The 7017-nt window shown below is 42.8% G+C and overlaps 1 long non-coding RNA gene across 1 annotated transcript; it reads left to right on the top strand.

Moving 5' to 3' along the window:
- Positions 1-1178: 1178 nt before the first annotated feature.
- LOC127589221 (uncharacterized) lies at positions 1179-3221 on the top strand. The gene is made up of 2 exons (XR_007959321.1): positions 1179-1824; positions 1855-3221. It is a non-coding gene; the product is annotated as an uncharacterized LOC127589221 (long non-coding RNA).
- The last annotated feature ends 3796 nt before the right edge of the window (positions 3222-7017 follow it).

The following is a 7017-nucleotide window of genomic DNA, read 5'->3' as shown; positions in this document are numbered from 1 at the left end:
CATAGACATACTTGTCGACTAATTTGCCTCAAAGTGGTGTTGCTGCATTTAATCAGATTCAAAATTGAATTAACAATCCTCACCCATGTGGTCTTTTTATTTGAATTTGCAAATTGTTCGTCTCGATATGAATGGATAAAAAATCGCCTCACTCAATCTGTCCCAAGTTGTCTTGAAATTGATCTTGAGGCCTTCATGCAATCTTGACATCAATTCCTCCCCGGTCTCAAGCACAGTTGTCCTTTTCCGACATTTCACTCCACGCAAAGTGATGATCACGTATGACGGGAGATACGCGTTAGCTCCACCATAATCATGTACCCCGAAAATAGACGTCTGATGCGAAATTGATTGACTTGGCCTTTTATCGTGACAATAGCTCGTCTACGCCGCTTCGGTCCACGGTTAGGAGGCTCATACGCGCTGCATCACCAAGTCATGCAAATGGTAATCCGGCTTTTTATTTTTTCTGCCACACAATGCAACAGCTCCAGGCAAGAAGGGGTGCTGAGTGAAGATGTGTGTGTGCGTGTGTGCGTGTGTGCGTGTGTGTGTGTGTGTGTGTGTGTGTGTGTGTGTGTCAATGCCCATGGGTTGTCGTTGCTCTCAACACATCTCCAGGTGTTATGTGCCACATTAACTTTGCAATATTGTGCAAGGGAGGGAGAGCGTGTGTGTGTGTGTGTGTGTGTGTGTGTGTGTGTGTGCGCAAATGAGAGAGCGTGCCTTAAAGTGTTTATGTGAAAGCCATTAGCATTTGTTTGATGTATTCAGGACCTAAGCCATTCAATGATTTTTAAAGATCTGTAGCATCATTTTAAAATCTATTCTCCAGCTGACCGGGCGCCAGGTTTAAACCCTTTAGGACTGGAATAAAGCGTTCTGTTCTCTTAGTTCTGGTAAGAATCCAAGCTGCAGCGTTCTGAATGAGCTGCAGCTGTTTGATGCTCTTTTGAGGGAGTCCGGTCGGAAGGTAATGATGATCATAATCAAGTCTGAAGATAAAAGCATGGCTAAGCTTTTTCTGTTCTGCTTGGAGCATGCAAGACTTCAGTGAGCATGTTAGTTTCATTCAAATCAAAATAAGGCCGGTATCAACCAAATACTGATACCTGATGGTGATACTTGCCCATGCTATTGAGCTAGACCTGACCAATATATTTTTTTCCTTTTGGCAGCAAACTCACTTTTTTGCAGATAATGAACAATTCTTTGAAAATAAAAATTTATAGAATGAAAGGTTGCATATGTGTAAAACAACCTACTTTATTTAGGTTTAGCTGGCGCTAGCTTAATGCTAACAGACGATGCAAAACTCCATAGACACGCTAATGCGACTGCAACTTCGTCACTTGTGACCGTTGCCGACATAAACGTCTGTCTGTATCCTGCCCACCGGTGGCCAGAAAACACACACACACACCAAAATAAGCATCGTGTTAAGCTGCAACGGATCAACGGCATTTGGATTCATTTTAATTGGGAAATTGTTTTTCATTACAAGCATGGTCACGGAACAAATTACATTTATAATTTAAGACACCACTGTACTTTCTGTAATGCCCTTGCATATGGGGAAGCCTGAAGAGTCTGGGTTCTTTTTAGTGTGCACGCGTGTGTGTATTGTTGCTCAAGTCATCTTTTTTAGGTTGTGAGTCATCATGACAAGGGTTGTTGTCGTGAGGTTGCCAAAGATGCGGTGACACATGAAGTCCCCCTGCTGGGCCTTAGCACGCCTCTGGGACATTGAGCTCTGACGCAACTTCGACTCCCCCCGCGGCCAGCAAGGTAAATAAACATGTGTGCGCGCGTGTGTGTGTGTGTGTGTGTGTGTGTGTGTGTGTGTGAGATCAGCTCTGTCTCCAAACAGTTTCTTAATACTCCTACAGATTGAGTGTCAGTCATCACACACTTATTGATTTCTGGACAGATCGTGATGGTAATCGCTTTCAATGTACGTATGTCGAAGCATTAATAGAGAAGTCACAGTTCATGTATTGATTGACAACGACGAGTATTGCATTGAATGACAGTACAGTCCTAAATGCTTGCTGTTAACATTTACTCGTGTGAAATGTGTCATTTTGAGGAGACTTTTCATTACTCGAATTTAGTACAAAATGTAATTGCACATCTTAACTAGTTTTTTGTTTGTTTATTGTTGTTGTTGTTTTTTTTTTTTTTTACAGGCTGACGTCATGTTCTACAGAGCCCCGAAGTTAACATGGAAGCGTTTATGTACTTCGCTGTAAAATAAAACCAACAAAGATGGAATTTTTTCACCTGTGGGTGACTTTAATTGAATTTGACTTGAAATACAAAGACATAAAATCTTGATATTAATCACGGTTTCCAAAAAAGTCAAAAATATCTGAAGCGTACCAACGTCTCTTAAACACGCTAATGGCTACCGTTGCCAAATTGAACCGGAAGTACATAAAAGCGCATTTAAAAAAAGCATAGCCTTGCACACAACTTTGCCATATCTTAGAATTTTTGCGATTGAAGACGTTTTTTTTTGTTGTTGTTTGTTTTACATCGTTTTGGGGGGTTCTTTGGGTGTGGGAGGGTGATATGATGGTTCCATATTTTCATAGCAAACAGTGATATTTGTAAGGTGCAATGAAGTATTTTGTCATATAATCTAACGTTTCGGTGACTTTATTTGGTATTTAAAGTCTCAAGTAGAATAGCTTGTGGATTTGGGTGAACTAGTTTTCAGGCTAATAAAATAGTTTGCTTTTGAACGTCGTGTTTCTATAGTTTTGTTGGGTTCTAAATTGTTGCCAAATGTCTTTTTACATTGAACTGAAGTGTTGCCGACAGTGTTTTTAGGCAAATGGATCAAGTGTTTTGTGAGTAACTGTACTGTCCTTGTTAAAAATGGTGGTTTTAATGCTTAAGTGTAAGGTTTAATGCTTTGTTCAGTGTGGCTTTCTTATGTGTCTTGTGGTTAAGTGTTGTGATTTTACAATTGATACTGTGTTTTGTTTAATGTAGTATTTTTGCATGGTCAATATGGTGATTTCCTGTCAAATGTACTATTTTGTATTGTTAATATACTGATGTTCCATTTAAATGTAATATTTTGGTCTCAAAAATTGTTGCATTGAGTGATTTCCTGGTTTGATTTAGTGATATGGTTTATTTAGTGTTTGACTTGGATGCCGTTTGTGGTTAATATACTGTAGTATTGTTGAGGTTAAATGTGTTTGAATTTCTCAATGTAGTGATGTCATGTTTTGTAGTGTTGAGTGGGTTTGGAGTCGCATTTTGTCACCTATAGCAAGCACACCCCAAAAAAAAAAACCCATGCAATGTAAAATTTGAACATGAATTATTCATGAGATCACATTAATGAGCTCACAAATTCAAACATCGCTTATATTTTGCTGCATATTTATGGCGATGTCAACAATTGTTTTGTTTTTCTGGTGGGAAGACGCGCACGCGCACCCACACAAAGGTTCTGATGACAACAATAAGAAGGTTACACCAATTAGAGTATATCGCGTGCAAACAAAAGTGCCTCTCTGAGGAGCTCCTATAAAAACCGTGTGTAATATCAGCAGGGCCGCCTAGTATTATCCCTCTTTAGCATTATGTGCCTCCGCAGCTCCCCTCAGGGCGACAAGACGCGCTCGTTCCAGCCTAATCACGCACCGTTTGCCTCTTTTCGGATGGGCCCTTGTGTCCTCTCGCCGTATGAATAATGCACCGCCTCGGGCACCGTCAACTATGACGGCGGGGCACCCGTACGTATAGCCCGCGCTGTTGGGAGGACCTCTTAATCCAGGATTATTCCCCCAGACCTGCAGCCGGGTGGATTAAGGACTGGGATGGGAGCAGTGGGGGTGGGGGGGGGGGGGGTCGATTGGAAAAAGGGCAAAATCAGCACGTTTTCTCTGAGCAGCTCAGTGGATTAGAGGCCGGACTTTTTTCCTCGACCCCAAGTGAGGGATGCCGAGCGTCTGTGTGCCAAATATGGACACGCAGAAGAGGGCATGAGGAATCACTTGTGCTCCGTGGCCAAATAATGTTTCTGCTTTTCGACATAGGTTGATACCTGATGTCTATGGCGTCCTCCTCAGCAGGGTTATTTAGATTGGACCGTGTCCCCCGGCTATATTTGAGCTGTTGTTTTTGATCTGGGGTTGTTTTTTTTTTTTTTTTTTTTTTTTTAGCCGACTGTAATGCCCTCTTAAAGTAGGAAAGGTGAGCTTACTTTTTTGCAAGCATGTATGCGTGTCTATATGGGTTTTTTTTTTGTTGATTTAGGATACAGAAGCACCCCCCCCCAAAAAAAACATTTCTCTTAACTCATTCACCCCCAAAGACGTTTTTAAACGTCTTTTCAGACTTGATCCAGAATTGGCTCGTACTGAATGAGTTAATAACAAACATCCAACCGGTTAAGCAACATTTTCTGCTTGCTGTGCATCGCCGTACTTATACTGTTTTCCTCTCTAGAAACAGTATGAAAATGTTGATAAATCTCTCCATAAATTTTGCTGTATGAGATCAAGTGACATCAGAAGCATGGTAGCCTTTTTGACAGCTAAAATCACACACTTACAAAAGCCTTGTTCATCAAAAAGTGATCTGGAGGAACGGCAACCGTGTCGGACTGTCGGCATCAAAGTGTGTTGAGGCATTGACATCGATTAACTTGAGTCCTACTAGGGGGCTAGCCGCGCTCAAGTTAATAGACCCGAATGACTCTGCAGTTCAGTATCAGTGTAATTGTCCTATATTTTATTTATCTATAATGCAAGTGTTTGTTTGTTTTTTTTCGCCGCAAGCGCCTGTTCTCTAGCTGTCCAAAGTGTCCCCTTTGGATAATTTACGCAGCCGCATGCCGACAGGACACCCTCGTCCTCCTCCGCTGTTGTTCTCTCATCTCCACTGATGCGTTCGCTGCTTTGTGGATTCGCCACTTTCCCCAGGTACTAGTTTCCAAGCAGACAACAGTGTGGGGCCCCAAGGAGCTGCTACTGTGCAGTGGAAAAGCAACATAAGTGACAAATGCCTCCGGGGGTGCAAGCGTGCAGCTGCAAACTGCCAACCCTCATTAAGAGAGGCCATCTACGCGCCGTGGTGATGCATTTGTACATTATGGCTTGGGTGGGCTCATGTGAGAGCAAATGCGGGTTGGGGGAGTGAGTCAAAGCACTTACATTCGGAAGATCTTTGTTGCCAAAAACATCACTCAGGTTTGCTGCTTAATCCAGGCAGTAATCAGCGACTATTGATCGCACAGTAGTCGATAGTCGCCTCTCAAAGCGGCCGTGCGCCGATCAATGGCGGCCTGCTGCTGAGCTCCAATGGCTGAATTCTTTCTTTTTTCTCAATACAGCTTGTGAAAGTGTATGTTCTTTTTTTTCTTCTTCTTCTTCAAGTTGCTGCAAGGTTCAGGAAGTCGACATAAATCCACTGGACAATTCATTAGGTACACCTGCACAGTCTAATTCAAAGGTGTCCAAACTTTTTCTTCTGAATGCCGCAAACAGACATTGCTCACCTTTTAATTTTTTTTTTTAACAAGTTAAGATCAATCCATCGTCGTAGGTAAAAATCTGCAAAGCATGTATGTCCAAATATGATCAATTTTAGAATTTTTCCATGAATCCATACCATGAGTCTGTCCCAACTTAGTCTATTATCATCAACCAATCTAAAGCGTTTAAAATAGGTTGAGAACAACTATCTTGGGAGCTCATAGCAAGAAAAAAAAACCGCATCAGTTGCCCACAAAAACAGCAGCACCTTTCCTGGATCATGTAAACACACAGTGTTCAAAATGATGTCATCTTCAACGCCTTCATGTCATTCCAAATGGATTGCTGCACAATGTTGTGCGCATCCTTGTTTAGGTTTTGAAGTGTTTCATTAGTCCCCTCCACCCCCGCAGTCTAAATCCGGTACTTCCTGTTTACACAAATTGCTCTGTCATAGCCCCTTAACATATCCCACCCCTCTCAGGCAATGCTGTGCAACCCTTTCATCTTCATAAATACGATACCTCTTTCTTGATTACGGGGCTTTCACAACACTCGCAGCGCTTTCCAGAAGATCGAACATAAAATAACAGAAGACAAAACACAGACAAAGGCAGGTGTACTTAATGTTGTGTCCGGTGGATCATACAGAACAGCAAGCACATCCTATACTTGAGGCAGACAAAGAGGCCATATTGGAATTGCCAGGTGCCTAATTTGGTCTCTGTTGCTCATAATTGAAACCACTCATCCCTCCCCCGTACCGCCGAGAAAGCGAGACAGATGGAGGGAGAGGGAGAGACAGTCGCCTTATAAGGCAATCAGCATTTGTGTGGGTTTGTGAGACGTCTCGTTCCCAGCAGCGCCGTAAGCAGATGATGGAGCCGAGAGGTAAAGATGGCGTCTCGGATCCCTCCAAAGGAACGGTTTGATGGCTCCAGCTGTCTCGTCTCGGCTCACCGCAATGTTAGCAACTGCTGTCGGTGTAATTTGACACCACTGTAAAATACCAAGACATGAATAAGCAGACGCTTACATTTCGTGGCGTAATCCACTTCTTCCTACCGACGCGATCGCGCCGCATTGATGCATTACGATCAGGAACATCCCAAAACGCCAAAACATCATCACGCTCTTCCACCAGCCAATTAAAGGACCGGAAAATAGCGTCACGGTCGTGAAACAAACGGTCCCATTGCGAAAACTGTTGAGGGCATATGCCCCCCCCCCCCCCCCCATTGATTCTGAGGACCCCGGGCAGATTAGATTAACATGGCAACACAAAAGAGGCTGACATTTGATTGGATGAGAATGAAAAAAAAACGTAGGCTCCATATACAATACTGGAAGCGGAGCAGCCAAGAGAAATGTGATGATATTTTTGAGGAGGGGGGTCTGTCGTGGTTACGTTATGACCACGTGCCAGTCAAAGCCAAATCAAAACAGAAATGTGTCTTTAGTTTAGCTGTTTTGGTCCAATTCTTTCAAGATTGAATCGTCTTGTGTGACCTATTAACGT

The sequence above is a fragment of the Hippocampus zosterae genome, chromosome 17, assembly GCF_025434085.1.
Source record: "Hippocampus zosterae strain Florida chromosome 17, ASM2543408v3, whole genome shotgun sequence".
In the NCBI taxonomy this organism is placed as follows: Eukaryota; Metazoa; Chordata; class Actinopteri; order Syngnathiformes; family Syngnathidae; genus Hippocampus; species Hippocampus zosterae.
The sequence above is the reverse complement of the archived record's forward strand: the minus strand, read 5'-3'. Positions and strand labels throughout refer to the sequence as shown.